This window comes from Triticum aestivum, chromosome 2B (genome assembly GCF_018294505.1).
Source record: "Triticum aestivum cultivar Chinese Spring chromosome 2B, IWGSC CS RefSeq v2.1, whole genome shotgun sequence".
Taxonomy (NCBI): Eukaryota; Viridiplantae; Streptophyta; class Magnoliopsida; order Poales; family Poaceae; genus Triticum; species Triticum aestivum.
This window is the reverse complement of record NC_057798.1, coordinates 774,875,130-774,898,056: the sequence shown is the minus strand read 5'-3', so window position 1 is coordinate 774,898,056 and position 22,927 is coordinate 774,875,130. Positions and strand designations below refer to the sequence as shown.

The 22,927-nt window shown below is 48.4% G+C and overlaps 1 pseudogene; it reads left to right on the top strand.

The window, feature by feature from the left end:
- The first annotated feature begins 16,586 nt into the window (after positions 1 to 16,586).
- On the top strand, positions 16,587 to 22,459 carry LOC123042658 (geraniol 8-hydroxylase-like; annotated as a pseudogene).
- Positions 22,460 to 22,927: the final 468 nt, after the last annotated feature.

The following is a 22,927-nucleotide window of genomic DNA, read 5'->3' as shown; positions in this document are numbered from 1 at the left end:
TGAGTTGGTTTTGATTTCCCTCACTCGTCGAATTTCACTTACTTGGACTTTGCTTGCATCAAGTGTAGGCCCACTTCGCGTGCAATCATAAGAAGGCCGGTAAAGAGGACGGGCTACGTTCGAGGCCGCAAACAAAACCGTTAGTGAAAGAGGTGCACCTGTCTTCTTTGCTCTAGTGGATTGCGGTGGCTTGCACCAGCTTGAACCTGGAGCCGGTGAGGCCAAGTCCACCGCATGATCCCAAACGGATATCCGCTTTTCGTCCGTTTAGGGTGGCAATGGAGCCATATCTGTCCGAAATTATGGATGTGTCGGTCGTGCGTTCAACACGTGGCCGCAATTCGACCGCATCTCGTCCACTATGCATGCAAAATATGAAAGAACAAAGGGTGTAGCTAAATGGCCATAGTTCACGTAGCGGCTGCGTTCTCGCCAGTTCATGTCGGTCGGCAACAAAGACAGCAGCCGGCACACGAGCCAACCTTCAAAATGAACAAGTTTATGGGTCCGGCAACAAAGCCAACGGCCGGCACACGAGCCAGCCTCCAAAATGATAAGTTTTTTGCGCCGGCAACAAAGCCAGCGGCCGGCACAGCTGCCAGCCTTCAAAATGGATAGCCATTGTGGTCGTGGTCTCACTTAGTTCAGGCCGTCGCGAACGAACATCTCCTTTTGCCGGTTCGTGAACCAAGCCTTCCTCTCCGATGACATGTTGTTCTTGTCAATGCTCATGAACGCGAGTGCCACCACTTTGGCTTTCGTCTCGGCATTGGTGGCCTCGATCTCAAGCTTCTTGAGTTGAGCGGCCTCCTCGATGTCAAGCTTCCTCCTCTTCACGGTCTCCTCCAAGTCAAGCTTCTTTGTTTAGAGATCCAGGTATATCTTCATTTGCTCTTCCTTCCCTTTGCTCCTCCTCTCTTCCCTCACTTTTTTTGGCTCATAATGTTCTCCAACATTGGTGGATCTAGAATATGACCAATGTGGGAGCAAGCAATGGCAATGATGAATGATTGAATTACACAAAAATTGGTAAATATATATACATATGCACTAGTAAAAGTAAATCTGCAAATTGCTTGTGGGGGCCATTTCCCCGTGACCCCCACACTGGATCCGCCCATATTCTCCAGAGTTCCTTGCAAAGCTATGAAAGACGCATCACGCTTCTCGTCGGCCTTTAAGCTTGTCTTCCCCCTCGGCCTTTTGAGCAAGTCTCCCTCCTTGGCCACGGCCGCCTTCCCTCCTTTCTTCTTACGAACGGCATATTGGTCTTTGAACTTGGAAAAATCTTTGATGAGTGACCAACAATGCGTGACAGTAAACAACTTGTTCTTGTGCCGGGCCTTGAAGGCCTCGAAAGGTTGGAATGCCTACACAATCGAAGATACGGCCTCCCCAGCAGCTGTCGGAGCGGTGACCCATGACACATGCGCGGGAGGGGGGGGGGGACCCCTCGCGCCCCTACTGTCTCAGCCCCTGAAAGTTATAGTTGTTCTCATACCCTTGATCACTGTCGTCCAATGCGAACAAATTGTGGATATTGAGATGACTACAGAGTTGAGTTTTTTTTGGAAAAGGGGCACAACCCCGGCCTCTACATAAGAGAGATGCATACGGCCACATTTATTAAAAGCAAATAGGGTCAACAAAGGTCATGTAATCCATTACAAACTAGCCACCAAACGGCTCACAAAGAGCGGAAAATAAAAGCCACAGTCGGCATGCAAAATAAAGATAGGAAAACTAATTGCCTATCCTATTACATGACCGCCATCCAAACCGGCTGAAAATAGCCCGAGCTACCATCTCCCATCGGCTAGATCCAGTAACCAAATGCTCCCTGGCCTCCGTCTGAGTGAGTAGCAACCACATACGGATCAACATAGTAGCTCGGAAGATAACCTGCAAAAAATGAGTATTTGTTGTTCTGTTAAAAACCAAATCATTCCTGTAGTTTCAGACTGCCCAAAGTAAAGCACATACTCCTACACGAATGTGTCTTGCTGTTTGGGTCTCTATCACATCCAGTCACGTCCCAAATAACGTGTTGATATTATTCGGAGGAGTAATATTAAAAGCAATGTGAATAGTCCGCCAAAGAACCTTCGCCATGGGATAATCAAGAAAGAGGTGTTTGATGGTCTCGTCGTGATCACAAAAACTACATCTCGTAGAACCGGTCCAATTGTGCTTTGTCAAATTGTCCTTGGTTAAAATGACTTGTTTATGAACAAACCCTTTAACCCTCAAAGGGACTTTGACATTCCAAACATGTTTGGAACTAGGAATATAGCTAGAATTGATCATATCTAAGTACATAGATTTAACCGTGAACTCTCCATTCTTGGTTAATTTCCAGCTCAACGAATCTGGCCGTTGAGCAAGCTGCACATCCATCGGTCTTCTCACCAAATGGTGTCAGGCTTCCCAACGCGCTCCGGCAAGTGTTCTCCTAAATTGGATATTGAGGGGAGTGGACCGAAGCACGGTAGCAACCAGAGGATCTCTCCGTTGCACGATGTTGTAAAGAGAAGGATACTGAAGCGCAAGAGGTGTTTCCCCTAGCCACGTATCCTCCCAGAATCTCGTGGAAGTACCATTTCCGATAGTAAACTTTGTTATGTTGAAAAAGACTAATTTAACTCTCATCAGCCCTTTCCAAAAGGGTGAGTCCGTCGGCCTCACTGTCACCTGTGACAAAGTTTTGGATTAAAGGTACTTGTTACACAGAATCTGCGCCCACGTGGCCTCCGACTCGACAGATAACTTGTACAACCACTTGCTGAGAAGACATCTGTTTTTCACCTCAAGATTTTCGATACCTAGACCCCCTTGGTCCTTTGGTCGGCAAATAATATCCCATTTAGTGAGTCGATACTTCCTTTTTAAATCATCACTCTGCTAGAAGAAACGGGATCAATAGAAACTCCAACTGGTATCTCAAAAAATGACAAAAGAAACATAGGCATGCTCGTGAGAACCGAATTAATCAGAATTAGCCGGCCCCCATACGACATCAGCTTGCCCTTCCAACAGCTTAGTCTCTTCTCGAATCGATCCTCGATACACTTTCATTCTCTATTTGTTAGCTTACAATGGTGAATTGGTATACCCAAATACGTAAAAGGTAAATTCCCAAGTTCACAACCGAACAATTGCTTATTGGCCTCTTGTTCTTCTTTGGCTCTTCCAAAGCAGAACGATTCACTCTTGTGAAAGTTAATCTTTAACCCCATCAATTGTTCGAATAAGCATAACACCAGCTTCATGTTTCGCACTTTTGCCAAGTCATGCTCCATGAAAATTATAGTATCATCAGCGTACTGTAGGATAGACACCCCTCCATCAACTAGATGAGGCTACCTACTTAACTAGCATCCTTTGCCCTACCTATTAGAATGGTCAACAACTACGATGTTGAACAGAATAGGTGACATCGGATCTCCTTGTCTCAGACCTTTATGTGTCTGAAAATAGTGACCAATGTCATCATTCACTTTGATTCCAACACTCCCTTTTTGCATAAAGGACTCAACCTGGTTTCTCCAAGCCGGGTCGAAACCTTTCATGCGCAGAGCCTGTTGCAGAAACGGCCATTTAACTTTATCGTACGCCTTTCGAAAATCCAATTTGAAAACAACACCGTCTAGTTTTTTCTTATGTAGTTCATGGAGCGTCTCATGCAGGACTACAACCCCTTCTAGGATGTTTCTGTCCGGCATGAAAGCAGTTTGGGTCGGCTGCACTACAGAGTGCGCAATCTGTGTGAGTCTATTAGTCCCAACCTTGGTAATTTTTTTGAAACTAACATTAAGAAGACAGATAGGCCTGAACGGCTCAATTCTCACAACCTCTATTTTCTTCAGGAGTAAGGTTATTGTTCCAAAATTCAAATGAAACAACTGAAGCTGTCCGGAGAACAGATCCTGGAACATCGGTAATAGACCCCCTTTAATAATGTGCCAACACCTCTAATAAAACTCCGTCGGAAACTACAGAGTTGAGTTGGTTTTGATTTCCCTCACTCGGCAAATTTCACTTACTTTTTTTGTACTTGGACTTTGCTTGCATCAAGTGTAGGCCCACTTCACGTGTAGGAGTATGGAACAGGCTGGGTGCAATGTCGGGCAGCATGCAGAAATGGGCGCGGGAAGTTTTTGGCTCCATTCGGAGGAAGATCTCTAAGTTGAAAGCGCAACTGGCGGACGCCAAGGCGAGGGGAGGACAGCCCGGACACTCACTGGAGGTCAGGGAGATCGAACAGCAACTCCGTGAGCTTTACGAGCAGGAGGAGATCATGTACCGGCAACGCTCGAGAGTGGACTAGTTACAAGCGGGGGATTCGAACACAAAATATTTTCAGAACCGCGCCACCCATAGGAGGAGGAAGAACACTATAAAGGCGCTTCGGAGGGATGATGGATCCAGATGCATCGTTAATGAGGAAATGAGGGACCTTGCTGCCTCCTTTTACGAGCGGCTGTTTACATCGGAGGGCTCGCACGGAGCTAATGATCTTCTGGAGAATATTGTGGAGGTGGTGGACAACAGAATGAATGCTAAGTTGATTGCGGCGATCACGGATGAGGAGATCCAATCAGCTCTTTTTCAGATGGGGTGTACTAAGGCTCCGGGTCCAGACGGTCTTCTGGCTCTTTTTTACCAGCGTCACTGGGCTCTGGTGAAGGATGATGTGTGTCGTGCAGTCAGGGAGTTTTTTTTGGGGAACGTAGTAATTTCAAAAAAATTCCTACGCACACACAAGATCATGGTGATGCATAGCAACGAGAGGGGAGAGTAATGTCCACGTACCCTCGTAGACCATAAGCGGAAGCGTTATCACAACGCGGTTGATGTAGTCGTACGTCTTCACGATCCGACCGATCCAAGTACCGAACGTACGGCACCTCCGAGTTCAGCACACGTTCAGCTCGATGACGATCCCGGACTCCGATCCATCAAAGTGTCGGGGATGAGTTCCGTCAGCATGACGGGGTGGTGACGATGATGATGTTCTACCGGCGCAGGGCTTCGCCTAAACTCCGCGACGATATGACCGAGGTGGAATATGGTGGAGGGGGGCACCGCACACGGCTAAGGAACGATCACGTAGATCAACTTGTGTTTTCTAGGGTGCCCCCCTGCCCCTGTATATAAAGGAGGGAGGGGGAGGTGCGGCCGGCCCCCAAGGGGTGCGCCTGGAGGAGTCCTACTCCCACCGGGAGTAGGATTCCCCCCTCTTGCCTTGGTGGAGAAGGAAAGGGGGGAGGGGAAAGAGGAAAGGGGGGCGCCGCCCCCCCTCCTTGTCCTATTCGGACTAGAGGGGGAGGGGGCGTGCGGCCTGCCCTGGCCGGCCCTCCTCTTCTCCCTCATGGCCCATGTAGGCCCAATAACCCCCCCCCCCCGGGGGGGGGGGGGTTCCGGTAACCCCCCGGTACTCCGGAAAAAACCCGATTTCTCCCGGAACGTTTCCGATATCCAAATATAGGCTTCCAATATATCAATCTTTATGTCTCGACCATTTCAAGACTCCTCGTCATGTGCTGGATCACATCTGGGACTCCGAACAACCTTCGGTACATCAAAATATATAAACTCATAATAAAACTGTCATCGTAACGTTAAGCGTGCGGACCCTACGCGTTCGAGAACTATGTAGACATGACCTAGAACTATTCTCGGTCAATAACCAATAGCGGAACCTGGATGCTCATATTGGCTCCTACATATTCTACGAAGATCTTTATCGGTCAAACCGCATAACAACATACGTTGTTCCCTTTGTCATCAGTATGTTACTTGCCCGAGATTCGATCGTCGGTATCTAATACCTAGTTCAATCTCGTTACCGGCAAGTCTCTTTACTCGTTACGTAATGCATCATTCCATAACTAACTCATTAGCTACATTGCTTGCAAGGCTTATAGTGATGTGCATTACCGAGAGGGCCCAGAGATACCTCTCCGACAATCGAAGTGACAAAACCTAATCTCGAAATACGCCAACCCAACATGTACCTTTGGAGACACCTATAGTACTCCTTTATAATCACCCAGTTATGTTGTGACGTTTGGTAGCACCCAAAGTGTTCCTCCGGTAAACGGGAGTTGCATAATCTCATAGTTACAGGAACATGTATAAGTCATGAAGAAAGCAATAGCAATATACAAACGATCAAGTGCTAGGCTAACGGAATGGGTCATGTCAATCACATCATTCTTCTAATGATGTGATCCCATTAATCAAATGACAACACATGACTATGGTTAGGAAACATAACCATCTTTGATTAATGAGCTAGTCAAGTAGAGGCATACTAGTGACTATATGTTTGTCTATGTATTCACACATGTATCATGTTTCCGGTTAATACAATTCTAGCATGAATAATAAACATTTATCATGATGTGAGGAAATAAATAATAACTTTATTATTGCCTCTAGGGCATATTTCCTTCAGTCTCCCACTTGCACTAGAGTCAATAATCTAGATTACACAGTAATGATTCTAACACCCATGGAGTCTTGGTGCTGATCATGTTTTGCTCGTGGAAGAGGCTTAGTCAATGGGTCTGCAACATTCAGATCCGTATGTATCTTGCAAATCTCTATGTCTCCCACCTGGACTTGATCCCGGATGGAATTGAAGCGTCTTTTGATGTGCTTGGTCCTCTTGTGAAATCTGGATTCCTTTGCCAAGGCAATTGCACCAGTATTGTCACAGAAGATCTTCATTGGTCCCGATGCACTAGGTATGACACCTAGATCGGAAATGAACTCCTTCATCCAGACTCCTTCATTTGCTGCTTCCGAAGCAGCTATGTACTCCGCTTCACATGTAGATCCCGCCACGACGCTTTGTTTAGAACTGCACCAACTTACAGCTCCACCGTTTAATAAAAACACGTATCCGGTTTGCGATTTAGAATCGTCCGGATCAGTGTCAAAGCTTGCATCGACGTAACCATTTACGACTAGCTCTTTGTCACCTCCATATACGAGAAACATATCCTTAGTCCTTTTCAGGTATTTCAGGATGTTCTTGACCGCTGTCCAGTGATCCACTCCTGGATTACTTTGGTACCTTCCTGCCAAGCTTATTGCTAAGCACACGTCAGGTCTGGTACACAGCATTGCATACATGATAGAGCCTATGGCTGAAGCATAGGGAACATCTTTCATTTTCTCTCTATCTTCTGCTGTGGTCGGGCATTGAGTTTGACTCAACTTCACACCTTGTAGTACGGGCAAGAACCCTTTCTTTGCCTGATCCATTTTGAACCTTTTCAAAACTTTATCAAGGTATGTGCTTTGTGAAAGTCCAATTAAGCGTCTTGATCTATCTCTATAAATCTTGATGCCCAATATATAAGCAGCTTCACCGAGGTCTTTCATAGAAAAACTTTTATTCAAGTATCCCTTTATGCTATCCAGAAATTCTATATCATTTCCAATTAATAATATGTCATCTACATATAATATCAGAAATGCTACAGAGCTCCCACTCACTTTCTTGTAAATACAGGCTTCTCCAAAAGTCTGTATAAAACCATATGCTTTGATCACACTATCAAAGCGTTTATTCCAACTCCGAGATGCTTGCACCAGTCCATAAATGGATCGCTGGAGCTTGCACACTTTGTTAGCTCCTTTTGGATCAACAAAACCTTCTGGCTGCATCATATACAACTCTTCTTCCAGAAATCCATTCAAGAATGCAGTTTTGACATCCATTTGCCAAATTTCATAATCATAAAATGCAACAATTGCTAACATGATTCGGACAGACTTAAGCATCGCTACGGGTGAGAAAGTCTCATCGTAGTCAACCCCTTGAACTTGTCGAAAACCTTTTGCAACAAGTCGAGCTTTATAGACAGTTACATTACCATCAGCGTCAGTCTTCTTCTTAAAAATCCATTTATTCTCAATGGCTTGCCGATCATCGGGCAAGTCAACCAAAGTCCATACTTTGTTATCATACATGGATCCCATCTCAGATTTCATGGCCTCTAGCCATTTTGCGGAATCTGGGCTCATCATTGCTTCCTCATAGTTCGTAGGTTCATCATGGTCAAGTATCATGACTTCCAGAATAGGATTACCGTACCACTCTGGTGCGGATCTTACTCTGGTAGACCTACGAGGTTCAGTAGAAACTTGATCTGAAGTTTCATGATCAATATCATTAACTTCCTCACTGATTGGTGTAGTTGTCACAGGAACCGGTTCTTGTGATGAACTACTTTCCAATAAGGGAGCAGGTACAGTTACCTCATCAAGTTCTACTTTCCTCCCACTCACTTCTTTCGAGAGAAATTCCTTCTCTAGAAAGGATCCGAATTTAGCAACGAAAATCTTGCCTTCAGATCTGTGATAGAAGGTGTACCCAACAGTCTCTTTTGGGTATCCTATGAAGACACATTTCTCCGATTTGGGTTCGAGCTTATCTGGTTGAAGTTTCTTCACATAAGCATCGCAGCCCCAAACTTTAAGAAACGACAACTTTGGTTTCTTGCCAAACCACAGTTCATGAGGCGTCGTCTCAACGGATTTTGATGGTGCCCTATTTAACGTGAATGCGGCCGTCTCTAAAGCATAACCCCAAAACGATAGCGGTAAATCAGTAAGAGACATCATAGATCGCACCATATCTAGTAAAGTACGATTACGACGTTCGGACACACCATTTCGTTGTGGTGTTCCGGGTGGCGTGAGTTGCGAAACTATTCCGCATTGTTTCAAATGTAAACCAAACTCGTAACTCAAATATTCTCCTCCACGATCAGATCGTAGAAATTTTATTTTCTTGTTACGATGATTTTCCACTTCACTCTGAAATTCTTTGAACTTTTCAAATGTTTCAGACTTGTGTTTCATTAAGTAGATATACCCATATCTGCTCAAATCATCTGTGAATGTGAGAAAATAACGATACCCGCCGCGAGCCTCAACATTCATTGGACCACAAACATCAGTATGTATGATTTCCAACAAATCAGTTGCTCGCTCCATAGTTCCGGAGAACGGCGTTTTAGTCATCTTGCCCATGAGGCACGGTTCGCAAGTACCAAGTGATTCATAATCAAGTGATTCCAAAAGCCCATCAGTATGGAGTTTCTTCATGCGCTTTACACCGATATGACCTAAACGGCAGTGCCACAAATAAGTTGCACTATCATTATCAACTCTGCATCTTTTGGTTTCAACACTATGAATATGTGTATCACTACTATCGAGATTCAATAAAAATAGACCACTCTTCAAGGGTGCATGACCATAAAAGATATTACTCATATAAATAGAACAACCATTATTCTCTGACTTAAATGAATAACCGTCTCGCATCAAACAAGATCCAGATATAATGTTCATGCTCAACGCTGGCACCAAATAACAATTATTTAGGTCTAAAACTAATCCCGATGGTAGATGTAGAGGTAGCGTGCCGACCGCGATCACATCGACTTTGGAACCATTTCCCACGCGCATCGTCACCTCGTCCTTTGCCAATCTTCGCTTAATCCGTAGTCCCTGTTTCGAGTTGCAAATATTAGCAACAGAACCAGTATCAAATACCCAGGTACTACTGCGAGCATTAGTAAGGTACACATCAATAACATGTATATCACATATACCTTTGTTCACTTTGCCATCCTTCTTATCCGCCAAATACTTGGGGCAGTTCCGCTTCCAGTGTCCAGTCTGCTTGCAGTAGAAGCACTCAGTCTCAGGCTTAGGTCCAGACTTGGGTTTCCTCTCTTGAGCAGCAACTTGTTTGCTGTTTTTCTTGAAGTTCCCCTTCTTCTTCCCTTTGCCCTTTTTCTTGAAACTGGTGGTCTTGTTAACCATCAACACTTGATGCTCGTTTTTGATTTCTACCTCCGCGGCTTTTAGCATTGCGAAGAGCTCGGGAATAGTCTTGTCCATCCCTTGCATATTATAGTTCATCACGAAGCTCTTGTAGCTTGGTGGCAGTGATTGAAGAATTCTGTCAATGACACTATCATCAGGAAGATTAACTCCCAGTTGAATCAAGTGATTATTATACCCAGACATTTTGAGTATGTGTTCACTGACAGAACTATTCTCCTCTATCTTGCAGCTATAGAACTTATTGGAGACTTCATATCTCTCAATCCGGGCATTTGCTTGAAATATTAACTTCAACTCTTGGAACATCTCATATGCTCCATGACGTTCAAAACGTCGTTGAGGACCCGATTCTAAGCCGTAAAGCATGGCACACTGAACTATCAAGTAGTCATCAGCTTTGCTCTGCCAGACGTTCTTAACATCGTCAGTTGCATCAGTAGCAGACCTGGCACCCAGCGGTGCTTCCAGGACGTAATTCTTCTGTGCAGCAATGTGGATAATCCTCAGGTTACGGACCCAGTCCGTGTAATTGCTGCCATCATCTTTCAACTTTGCTTTCTCAAGGAACGCATTAAAATTCAACGGAACAACAACACGAGCCATCTATCTACAACAAACATAGACAAGCAAAATACTATCAGGTACTAAGTTCATGATAAATTTAAGTTCAATTAATCATATTACTTAAGAACTCCCACTTAGATAGACATCTCTCTAATCTTCTAAGTGATTACGTGATCCATATCAACTACACCATGTCCGATCGTCACGTGAGATGGAGTAGTTTCAACGGTGAACATCAATATGTTGATCATATCTACTATATGATTCACGCTCGACCTTTCGGTCTCCGTGTTCCGAGGCCATATCTGTTATATGCTAGGCTCGTCAAGTTTAACCTGAGTATTCTGCGTGTGCAACTGTTTTGCACCCGTTGTATTTGAACGTAGAGCCTATCACACCCGATCATCACGTGGTGTCTCAGCACGAAGAACTTTCGCAACGGTGCATACTCAGGGAGAACACTTCTTGATAATTTAGTGAGAGATCATCTTAAAATGCTACCGTCAATCAAAGCAAGATAAGATGCATAAAGGATAAACATCACATGCAATCAATATAAGTGATATGATATGGCCATCATCATCTTGTGCTTGTGATCTCCATCTTCGAAGCACCGTCGTGATCACCATCGTCACCGGCGCGACACCTTGATCTCCATCGTAGCATCGTTGTCGTTACGCCATCTATTGCTTCTACGACTATCGCTACCGCTTAGTGATAAAGTAAAGCAATTACAGGGCGTTTGCATTTCATACAATAAAGCGACAACCATATGGCTCCTGCCAGTTGCCGATAACTTCGGTTACAAAACATGATCATCTCATACAATAAAATATAGCATCATGTCTTGACCATATCACATCACAACATGCCCTGCAAAAACAAGTTAGACGTCCTCTACTTTGTTGTTGCAAATTTTACGTGACTGCTACGGGCTTAGCAAGAACCGTTCTTACCTACGCATCAAAACCACAACGATAGTTCGTCAAGTTAATGCTGTTTTAACCTTCGCAAGGACCGGGCGTAGCCACACTCGGTTCAGCTAAAGCGAGAGAGACAGACACCCGCCAGTCACCTTTAAGCACGTGTGCTCGTAATGGTGAAACCAGTCTCGCGTAAGCGTACACGTAATGTCGGTCCGGGCCGCTTCATCTCACAATACCGCTGAGCCAAAGTATGACATGCTGGTAAGCAGTATGACTTGTATCACCCATAACTCACTTGTGTTCTACTCGTGCATATGACATCTACGCATAAAACCTGGCTCGGATGCCACTGTTGGGGAACGTAGTAATTTCAAAAAATTTCCTACGTACACGCAAGATCATGGTGATGCATAGCAACGAGAGGGGAGAGTAATGTCCACGTACCCTCGTAGACCGTAAGCGGAAGCGTTATGACAACGCGGTTGATGTAGTCGTACGTCTTCATGATCCGACCGATCCAAGTACCGAGCGTACAGCACCTCCGAGTTCAGCACACGTTCAGCTCGATGATGATCCCCGGACTCTGATCCAGCAAAGTGTCGGGGATGAGTTCCGTCAGCACGACGGCGTGGTGATGATGATGATGTTCTACCGGCGCAGGGCTTCGCCTAAACTCCGCGACGATATGACCGAGGTGGAATATGGTGGAGGGGGGCACCGCACACGGCTAAGGAACGATCACGTAGATCAACTTGTGTTTTCTAGGGTGCCCCCTGCCCCCGTATATAAAGGAGGGAGGGGGAGGTGCGTCCGGCCCCCAAGGGGTGCGCCTGGAGGAGTCCTACTCCCACCGGGAGTAGGATTCCCCCCTCTTGCCTTGGTGGAGAAGGAAAGGGGGGAGGGGAAAGAGGAAAGGGGGGCACCGCCCCCCTCCTTGTCCTATTCGGACTAGAGGGGGAGGGGGCGCGCGGCCTGCCCTGGACGGCCCTCCTCTTCTCCCTCATGGCCCATGTAGGCCCAATAACCCCCGGGGGGGTTCCGGTAACCCCCCGGTACTCCGGAAAAAACCCGGTTTCTGCTGGAACGTTTCCGATATCCAAATATAGGCTTCCAATATATCAATCTTTATGTCTCGACCATTTCGAGACTCCTCATCATGTCCTGGATCACATCTGGGACTCCGAACAACCTTCGGTACATCAAAATATATAAACTCATAATAATACTGTCATTGTAACGTTAAGCGTGCGGACCCTACGGGTTCGAGAACTATGTAGATATGACCTAGAACTATTCTCGGTCAATAACCAATAGCGGAACCTGGATGCTCATATTGGCTCCTACATATTCTACGAAGATCTTTATCGGTCAAACCGCATAACAACATACGTTGTTCCCTTTGTCATCGGTATGTTACTTACCCGAGATTCGATCGTCGGTATCTAATACCTAGTTCAATCTCGTTACCGCAAGTCTCTTTACTCGTTACGTAATGCATCATTCCGTAACTAACTCATTAGCTACATTGCTTGCAAGGCTTATAGTGATGTGCATTACCGAGAGGGCCAGAGATACCTCTCCGACAATCGGAGTGACAAAACCTAATCTCGAAATACGCCAACCCAACATGTACCTTTGGAGACACCTGTAGTTCTCCTTTATAATCACCCAGTTACGTTGTGACGTTTGGTAGCACCCAAAGTGTTCCTCCGGTAAACGGGAGTTGCATAATCTCATAGTTACAGGAACATGTATAAGTCATCAAGAAAGCAATAGCAATATACTAAACGATCAAGTGCTAGGCTAACGGAATGGGTCATGTCAATCACATCATTCTTCTAATGATGTGATCCCATTAATCAAATGACAATACATGTCTATGGTTAGGAAACATAACCATCTTTGATTAATGAGCTAGTCAAGTAGAGGCATACTAGTGACTATATGTTTGTCTATGTATTCACACATGTATCATGTTTCCGGTTAATACAATTCTAGCATGAATAATAAACATTTATCATGATGTGAGGAAATAAATAATAACTTTATTATTGCCTCTAGGGCATATTTCCTTCAGTTCTTAGCGGGAGCTTCGGCACCAGAAGCTTCCAACGACACTGTCATTGTTATGATCCCCAAGATTAGCTCACCGGAGCTTCTCTCCCAGTTTAGGCCCATCAGCCTTTGTAATGTTCTGTACAAGATAGCTACCAAGGTGTTGGCAAATAGACTCAAGAATATTCTGCCTTTGCTTATTTCTGAAGAACAAAGTGCGTTCGTGCCGGGCCGGCTTATTACTGACAATGTTCTTGTGGCTTATGAATGTGTGCATGCAATTCACACTCGAAAGAGGAAGAAACCACTCTGTGCAGTCAAGTTAGATATGATAACGGCCTATGACAGGGTTGAGTGGAGTTTTTTGGAGAAGATGCTACACGAGGTGAGTTTTGCTGAATAATGGATTCAGATGATCATGAGGTGTGTTAAATCTGCCAAATTTTGTGTGAAGCTCAATGGTGGCCTGTCCCGTGTGTTTTTTTCCTCCCGGGGTCTTCGGCAAGGAGATCCCCTCTCCCCCTACTTGTTTCTCTTTTGTGTGGAGGGATTCTCGGCGTTGCTCCGGAGAGCCCAAGGAGAGGGGATGATTAAAGGGGTTCTTTTGGGAGCACTGGCCCCCATGTGACCCATCTACTCTTTGTTGATGACAGTATAGTTTTTCTGGAGGGGTCCAAGGAGAATATGAATACTTTGAAGGAAATTTTGCTCAAGTATGAGAGGGCTTCGGGGCAGAAGGTAAATCTTCAGAAATCCTCCATTTATTTCGGGAAGGGTTGTAGGGATGGTTTGAAGGAGGAGCTCAAGGGGGAAATTGGCATCTCCTCTGAGGCTTTGAGCGATAGATATCCGGGATTGCCTACTCAAGTAGGAAGATCCAAAGAGGGCACCTTCAAGTATGTTACTGAGAGCTCGAAGGGAAAGTTACTAGTTGGAAAGGTCAAGGGATGTCCATGAAAGCTAGAGAGGTTCTTGTCAAATCGGGTCTCCAAGCCACTCCTACTTTCACGATGAGTTGTTTCCACCTCACAAAGAAACCGTGTCGGAATCTGACTTCTATCTCTTCAAAATTCTGGTGGGGGGCATTCGACGGTGAAAGAAAGGTGCATTGGGTCTCGTGGGAAAAGATGTGTGCTTCCAAGCGGAGTGGAGGAATGGGCTTCCGTGATCCTGAAGTTTTTAACCAAGCGCTCTTGGCGAAGCAAGCTTGGCGCATTCTGACTGTTCCCCGTAGCCTGGTCACTAGAGTGTTAAAGGCTCGATATTTTCAGAATTGCTCCATCATGTCTGCGACGTGCCCTTCCAATGCTTCATTCATTTTTTAGGAGTATTTTACATGGCCGAAATCTTCTTGGGGAGGGGCTGGTCTGGCGGGTGGGAGATGGCAGCAACATCAACGTTCATCATGACAACTGGATACCCCGTCATGGCTGTTTAAAACCCTTGGGTCAGATCGTCATGACCAAGGTGGCTGACTTGTTGAATGTGGAGGGCTCGGGATGGGATCAGGACAAGGTGCAACATATGTTCACCCCTTCTGATGCAAAGGATATCCTTCAGGTGGCAGTAGGCGGAGTGGGAGTGGATGACTTCCTTGCATGGAACGGCACAAAAAATGGTGTCTTTAGTGTTCGCTCGGCTTACCACTTGGCTATGTCGCTGAAACGGGGGAGGTCTGGACATCCAGCCTCCTCGACTTCGGTTCAGGATCACAAGGGCTTTCTCAGCCTTTGGGGGACGGAGGCGCCGGGGAAGGCCAAAATCCATGTATGGAGGATGATCAGGAATGGCTTAGCTGTGGCCCATGAGCTTCATCGTCGCCGGAACAAGCCCGGAGTCTTCTGCGTCGCTTGTGGGAGGGAGGAAACAGTCCTTCACAGGTTTTGGACCTTCCCTCACTCCTCCCAGTTCTCGCAGCTTCTGGTGGCGGAGAAAGGGGTTGTGGTCGCATCCCCGACGGCTCCGATGGACTCACAGAGGGCCTTATCTGCTTGGCTTATCAAGTGGTTTGCTGAAGCAAAGGAGGAGAAGGAGGCTATGGTTCATGCAACATACGGGCTGTGGCTGGCGCGAAATGAGGCGAAGGATGGCAGAAGGATTGCTCATCCACACGATATTGTGGAAGGGGTCTACTCGCATTTGCTGGAATGGCGCAGCACACACACTGGTGGCGTGTGGGTGCCGAAGCCAAGTTGCAGGCAGAGCTGGGAGGCGCCTGCGCCGGGCTGGGTGAAGCTAAACTCGGACGGCGCCGTCTCCAAGCAGGGCTCTAAGGGTGGCGGAGGAGCAGTGTTGCGGGATCATTGCGGGGCGTTCTTGGCGGGAGTGTCTCATTTTTTGCCCCATATTTCCGATCCTGAAGCAGCGGAGATTCTTGCCTGTAAGCGTGGCCTGCAGCTTGCTTCCGACGCTGGGGTGCAGCATGTCCACCTGGAGATCGACAGCAAGTCAGTGGTGCAAAAACTATCGCAACCTGAGAAGTGTTTGGCTGCTGTTGTGTCTGTTCAGTTACTTGACTGGGGCTTGCTAAATCTTAGTCGAGTCTCAGTCGATGCAACATTCGAAAGATCTTCTATGAAGATCCGTGCAAATTTTTTTTTTAAGTTTTTCCCTCTTTGTTTTTTATATGTTCAGTTACTTAACTGGGGTTTGATTAAATCTCAGTCGACTGAGATCTAGCCACACACGTAGATAAAATATAAAGATATATGTCATGGCAGATATAATGATACAAGTTTAGTCTTGTAACTTTTGATATTTTTCTCTTAAAGTCGAAACCATGGTCAAACGTAGATAAGTTTAAATTGTTAAAAAATAATACTTATATATTGAAACAGGAGTAACATTTTGGAACAAATTGACTGCTATGTAAATTAAATTCCCTTATACTCCCTCCCTCCGGAAATACTTGTCATCAAAATAGATCTAGATATGACAATGTATCTAGATCTATTTTGATGACAAGTATTTCCTTTTGATCTATTTTGATGACAAGTGTTTTCCGACGGAGGGAGTATTTTGGGACAGAGCTAATAACATTGTGAAATTAACCGACTTAACATAGTCTAGTCTCCAAAACATAGCTTTGCCCACTAGTTTTCAATTTATCTTGGACTATTTAGGGACTCGTGTGGCGCAGGCCGAACTGCGCAGAGGATGGAAGCAATGGTGGCCGTTGCTGTGCTTGTGCCTTGGCTAGCATGGCTCATTGTCTCTTTCCTTTCCCTCTACCTCCTCAGCCTCCTCGCGCACGCGCGCTCCGGCCTCCCTCCGGGCCCCAGCCCACTGCCGCTCATCGGCAGCATCCACCTTCTCGGCGACAAGCCGCACCGCTCTCTTGCTCGCCTAGCCAAAATCCACAGCCCGCTCATGTCCATCCGCCTCGGCACGGTCACCACGGTCGTCATCTCCTCCCCCGCCATGGCCCGGGAGTTCCTGCAGAGGCACGGCTGTTTGCACGGCCTCACGCCACCGGCAAGCACGCGGTTGGCTCCGTCCTGGCTGCCCCCCGTGCAGCGGTGGCGCGCGCTCCGCAAGATAATGGCCACGGAGCTGTTCGCGCCGCAGCGGCTCGACGCGCTCCACCACCTCCGGAGCGACAAGGTGAGGGAGCTCACGGACCACGTCGCGCGGCTGGCGCGCGATGGCACGGCGGTGAACATCGGCCGCGTGGCCTTCACGACGAGCCTGAACCTTGTCTCCCGCACCATCTTCTCCATTGACCTCACGAGCCTCGACGACCACGGCCGCTCCAAGGAGTTCCAGGAGGTGATCACGGGCATCATGGAAGGCTTGGGGGCCCCCAACGTGTCGGACTTCTTCCCGGTGCTGGAGCCGGCCGACCTGCAGGGCATGCGCTGCCGGCTGGCGCGGCTGTTTGCACGGCTGGACGCCGTCTTCGACGCCGAGGTGGACCAGAGGCTGCGCGACCGCGACGCTTGCCAGCCCAGGAAGAACGACTACCTCGACGTGCTGCTCGACGTGGCGGCGAGTGAGGATGGGAAGGACCTGCTCGACCGCGAGACGCTACGCTCACATTTCACGGTAAACACAAGTTACCTCTGCCTGCAGTACACCTCGGTAACGTCTCGCACAGCGCCGCGCCTCAGACCCTTGCAGAACGCGCACGTCGACACTCACCTCCGGCGAGCGCAGCGGCCAGCCAGCTCGCTGCACCACTTGCAGCAGCCGCGCCATGGCTCGTCACATCACCTGCATCGACAACTTATATGATAGTACTCCCTCCGTTCCCTCCGTTCGGAATTACTCGTCAAAAAAATAAATGTATCTAGATATATTTTAGTTGTATATACATCTATTTTTATCTATTTTTATGGCAAGTAATTTCGAACGGAAGAAGTACAATGGAGGGCAGCACCCAATTCCGGCGCGCGCTCAGCGGCGCGTTGCTTGTAGCAGCCGCGCCACCGCCCGGCCGCCTTGGGGAACATTGGGGAGCTCACTGTAGGATTTTTTAAAGAAAAATAAGGCTGTAGGAAAATTATTTGATGCAAGACAATTCATTGATCTAGTGCATCGCGCACATATATAGGTAGGTAACAGGGGGCTAGGCACGACTTATCTCCGAAGCATATACTCCCTCCGTCCGGAAATACTTATCATTGAAATGGATGTACCTAGATGTATTTTAGTTCTAGATACATCCATTTTCATCCATTTTGATGACAAGTAATTCCGGACGGAGGGAGTACTGGTTAACTTTATTTTTTTTAAAAGGAGGAAGACCTTTGGTCTCTGCATCTGGGCGATGCATATATCCATTTTATTAATTATTAACATAAGACTTAATAAAATCATACTCCCTCCGTTCCTAAATATAAGTCTTTGTAGAGATTCCACTATTAACCACATACGGATGTATATAGATGCATATTAAGAGTAGATTCATGCATTTTTCTTCGTATGTAGTTCATCTAGTGGAATCTCTACAAAGACTTATATTTAGGAACGGAGGGAGTACAACTATAAGACTAAAGCCACCGTCTAAGCAACATCTATCGCTACTCCTATCCAGTTGATGAAGGGACGCTGATAGTCTGGGCCTAGTACCAACTGACCTCGCAGCCAAACCTAACATCTAAGACCTGAGGTCCCAAGCAGGACGCCTACCTGGTATGGGCACCCACCAGTTCGGCGTGCTCCTCAACCAGGACATCTGCCGGGTACGAGGCCGCCGCAACCACCTGCTACCAATCCATCTTCTGCATGTACCTTGCTCGGGCTAATTGCCGCCGCTGCCACCACGACACCAGACAACGTCGACCTCCTGCGCGAGTCCGTCATACGCACATTAGACGCCTAATCTCCAGGGCGCCATTGCCATCGAGATCCGACACCACCAATATGTATGACGAAGCACCGCTCCTCCTCTTGTCACCTCCAGCTATCACTTGCTCCAAAACGATGCCCACATGAGGGAAAGAGATACCAAGAATGTCATTATCGTCCGATCCGGAAAACCTAGATCTAGGGTTTCCCCCGGAGCATCCCGAGCCTGATGACGCCAACTGCAACGACTAGGCCTCGACAAGGAAGCGACATCAAAGACGCCGCCATCGTCCGCCATGACCGTAGTCGCCGCGATTTTCAACAGCAGTTGCGCCACCGGGCGTACGCCGCAGGCCTCGCTAGTCCCTTCAACCGTAGCAAACTCCAAAACGATGCCCTGAAGAGGGACTACCACGCAAAAGCACGGCCATCGCTCGATCCCATGGAGATCTAGGGTTTTCCCCGGAGTTGCTCGAGTTGTCAAGGACCAGAAAAGGATGAAATCCTGCAGATCCGTCCAGCTGCCAACGTGTCGCACTGCCATTGCGCCGACCATGACCCGGAGACCAAGCTCACGTCTGGGCCCAGATCCGGCCGCGCCGCCGCCGATCTGGTCACGCCGCCGCCGTCCCTAGCGACCGTGGTGCCCCAGATCTTGAAGCCGTCTGCCATGCGGTATGGAATCGCCGGAGCGACGCCAACCCCCGCCGTGACGTCCGGCCGCACGCTACGCTCCTGCCGGGTGCGCCGGCCCGCGCGATCTCCTCACGAGTGGGAGGGCACCTAGTCCCCGCCGCCGCTGGCGATGGTAAGGCTTTGCCTGGACGCGCCCTTGGGCGGCAGCGAGGGAGGAGGAGGATGAGAGGGGGAGTCGGGGGCAACGGGATCTGGGAGCCTCCCAGCCGCCGCATGGGGGCGACTCGGGAGGAGGACTGACAAGAAGACTAGGAGGCATGACCGTTGGATAAAATACATGGCCCTATTCTATACACTTGCCGCTCATAACATTGGCACGTACGGCTCATGACATTGGCACCTGGGGGACGAGGAACGAGCTGCACTTCCGCTGTCGCAATAAGATGTCAAACTCCTCCTGCATAGCCGCAGACTCCCGAGGAACACAGAAATGCACATGCAAGACGACAACGCGGAAGTCGATGTAGTGCAGATGTACTCGTTGTAAGGATAGCGAGTACTTGGGTGAAAAACGCCCGTGTGCGCACAAGTGGCCGGTCCGCGCGCGGTGACCGGAGCAACGACTGGCGAAGCAGCCAGGGAGGCCGGCGAGGCGAGCGAAGTGGCTGGCGTGGCCATCATGGGGAGCGGACAGGCACCCGGTGAAGTGGCCTCCGAAGAGGTGGCCGGAGCTAGCGATGGGGCCGCCAAGGTGCGCCTAGCGGGAGCACGGCGTAGCCCATCGAAGCCGGCCATAGAGGACTCTAGTGTCGCATTCGTCTGTGGTACCTGCTTAAACAGAAAACACCTTTCATCAAAATAAACGTGCCATGAAGTGACGACTCGATCAGACACGGGGTCATAGCAGCGAGATCCCTTGGTGTTAGCGGATCATCAAGATATATGAAGGCCAGAGATGGGGGGAGGGCAGCTTAAGCGGTGACGTAGAGGCAGCACTCGGATTGCAAAGGCACCCGAAAGCCGTAACTCATCATGTGAAGGTGGTGACCAAGGAAATATTGGGTCAAGAACAATGACTTCTTCTAATATAATTTAATGAAATCAATATCAAATATCATGCTACATACAAACATATTCTTGCGTGTATGATGCATCCATATGGTATCGCAATGCGCGGTTCAAAGAAATTTTGATTCTTCATTAGCACATTTAGCAAATAATACATTGTACTCTTTGTGATGCTTGCTTAGTTTATCTAAATAGATACATTTACTAGACTATATTCACGTAATATTATACATGAATGCTAGGAATGAGTTTGCGACTCTCGCGCCCCCTCTCGCGACCGCGTCGCCCCCGAGGGCGACCGGTCGCGCCCCGATTCCCCCTCCGCCAACTTCCTCTCCCTCTCTCCCCCTCCCCGCCGCCGTCGCTGGCGTTCGCCGCCGGGCCTGGCCCGGGCGACGCTGGTGGCGGCGGCCCTCGGCCATTCCCCTCTCGGCTGCTCTCCGACGCGGGGCGGAGGGCGCCGAGGGGTGCCCCCTAGGCGGCGGCGGTCCGGCGTGGTGGCGGGGATTCCTGGCGCGGCGCGGGAGATCGGCTGGACGACGGTGTCGCCGTTGGCGGCTGCGCGGCCAGGCGGCGCCCGCTCGGCCCAGATCTGGGCCCTTTGGGCCCCATCTGGGTCTGGGCGGGCCGACGGCGGGGCGGGTTGGCGGCGTGGCTTCCAGGAGGCGAGGGAGCGGCGATGGGCGTTGGGGTGCTGGTGGTGCTGGCGCCGCCCTGCTGCAGCGCGGCCGCCGGGCTTAGAGGGCTCGATTCGGGCCTGGCCGGGCCGGGGGTGGCCCGGTATGCCTTGCTGTTGCGTCCGGACGGCGACCGCGACGGTGCCGGAGGCACGAGCCTCCTGCACGACGGCGGAGGAGGTGGTTCCCTCCCGCGCGGCTACGGCGCTGCTGCTCCCGTCGACCAACGCCTCCTCTCCTCGTCTCTTGGCCTCGTGGTGGTGATCTCAGTGAGGCGGTGTGGGTGGCGTTGCGGCCGCGGTGGCGCATGGGTGGGCGGCGAGCTGGCCGGTTGGCTCCGATCCGGTTGGGTGGTGGGTCTGGAGTTGGGAGAAATCCTTGTCGGGTTTTCCGGCTTCGATGCGGTGACGCCTACGGGTGCCATCATCCCTCCCTGGAGGGTGTCGGTGGTCTTCATTCCCTCTACCCTCCGCGTGCTGGGGGAAACCCTAGGACACGTCCGGGCAGCAGCGTCGTCGGCGTCGCATTCCTTCCTGGAGGTGCTGCTTGGTACGCGGAGGATCGGAGCCTAGGATCGTAGTGGGTGATTTCGGAGGGCGCAGCGGCGTGGGTCATCCGCGCTTTGTCGAGCTGCCGGTGTTGGCATTGTTTCTTCTTCTTTTTCTTTGGCTTGTTGTGCTGCTCGCCACAGCGTCTGCTCTGTGATTGGTGTTGGTGCTTTGGAATACAAAGCAGGGGGAAACCCTTTTTCGGTAATGCTAGGAATTGTTTGCTGCTGGTAGTGATACCAACTCTAGCACAGTGGAATGGGCAATGGCTGAGCTTCTTCAAAACCAATCATCAATGGCTAAGGTTTGCGACGAGCTTGCACAAGTTATCGGTGCAATAATAAACATTGAAGAAGCTGACATTGCTCGGTTGCCCTATCTTCAAGCTGTCATAAAAGAGACTCTTCGACTCCACCCTCCCACTCCACTATTGTTGCCACGCCAACCAAAAGCGATGGTCAAAATAGAAGGTTACACAATAACCATGGGTTCACACTTGTTCATAAACGTATAGGCAATAGGCCGAGATAAAGATGTGTGGACTGAACCTGAGAAGTTTATGCCGGAGAGGTTCTTGGGTTTGACTATTGACTTCAAGGGTATGGATTTTGAGCTCCTTCCATTTGGTGCGGGGCGTCGAATCTGCCCTGGAATAACATTGGCAATTCGGATGGTGCATGTGATGCTCGCTTCGTTGTTAAATCAGTTTAGGTGGAGTCTCCCCGTTGAGATGGAACATGATGGGATTGATATGGAAGATCAGTTTGGCATTACACTAGCGAAGGTCGTGCCTCTTTGTATTATAGCAACACCAATTTGATCCGGTAAGAAATTGCAACATTTTCAAGAGTGGATTAGATGTTGTTAACGTGTAATAATTCAACTGAATGAACCATGTAATTTGTACCATTATTTATGTGACAACTTCCATATTGTCTCATAGTTCCAAACTTCTATGCCTTCATTATCCACCGCTTTGTTGGAAATATGCCCAAGAGGCAATAATAAATTTAATTATTTATTTTCATGTTTATAACTAATGTATATTTTCTGTTCTATAATTGCTATGGTTCTTGAATGTGAGATTAGGAGCAAACCTCATAAGCATGTGTGGAAACATAAAAATAATAATACATTCGTAGCCTTGTCTCTAGGAATAGCTCATGTGTTGCATGATGACCCGTTTTTCTAATCATAATGCATTATTGAAGTAACAATGATTCTGGCAACAATGAGAGCACATTGTTATCGGAACAATGGTGTTGAACGAACCCAACCGCATGATAAA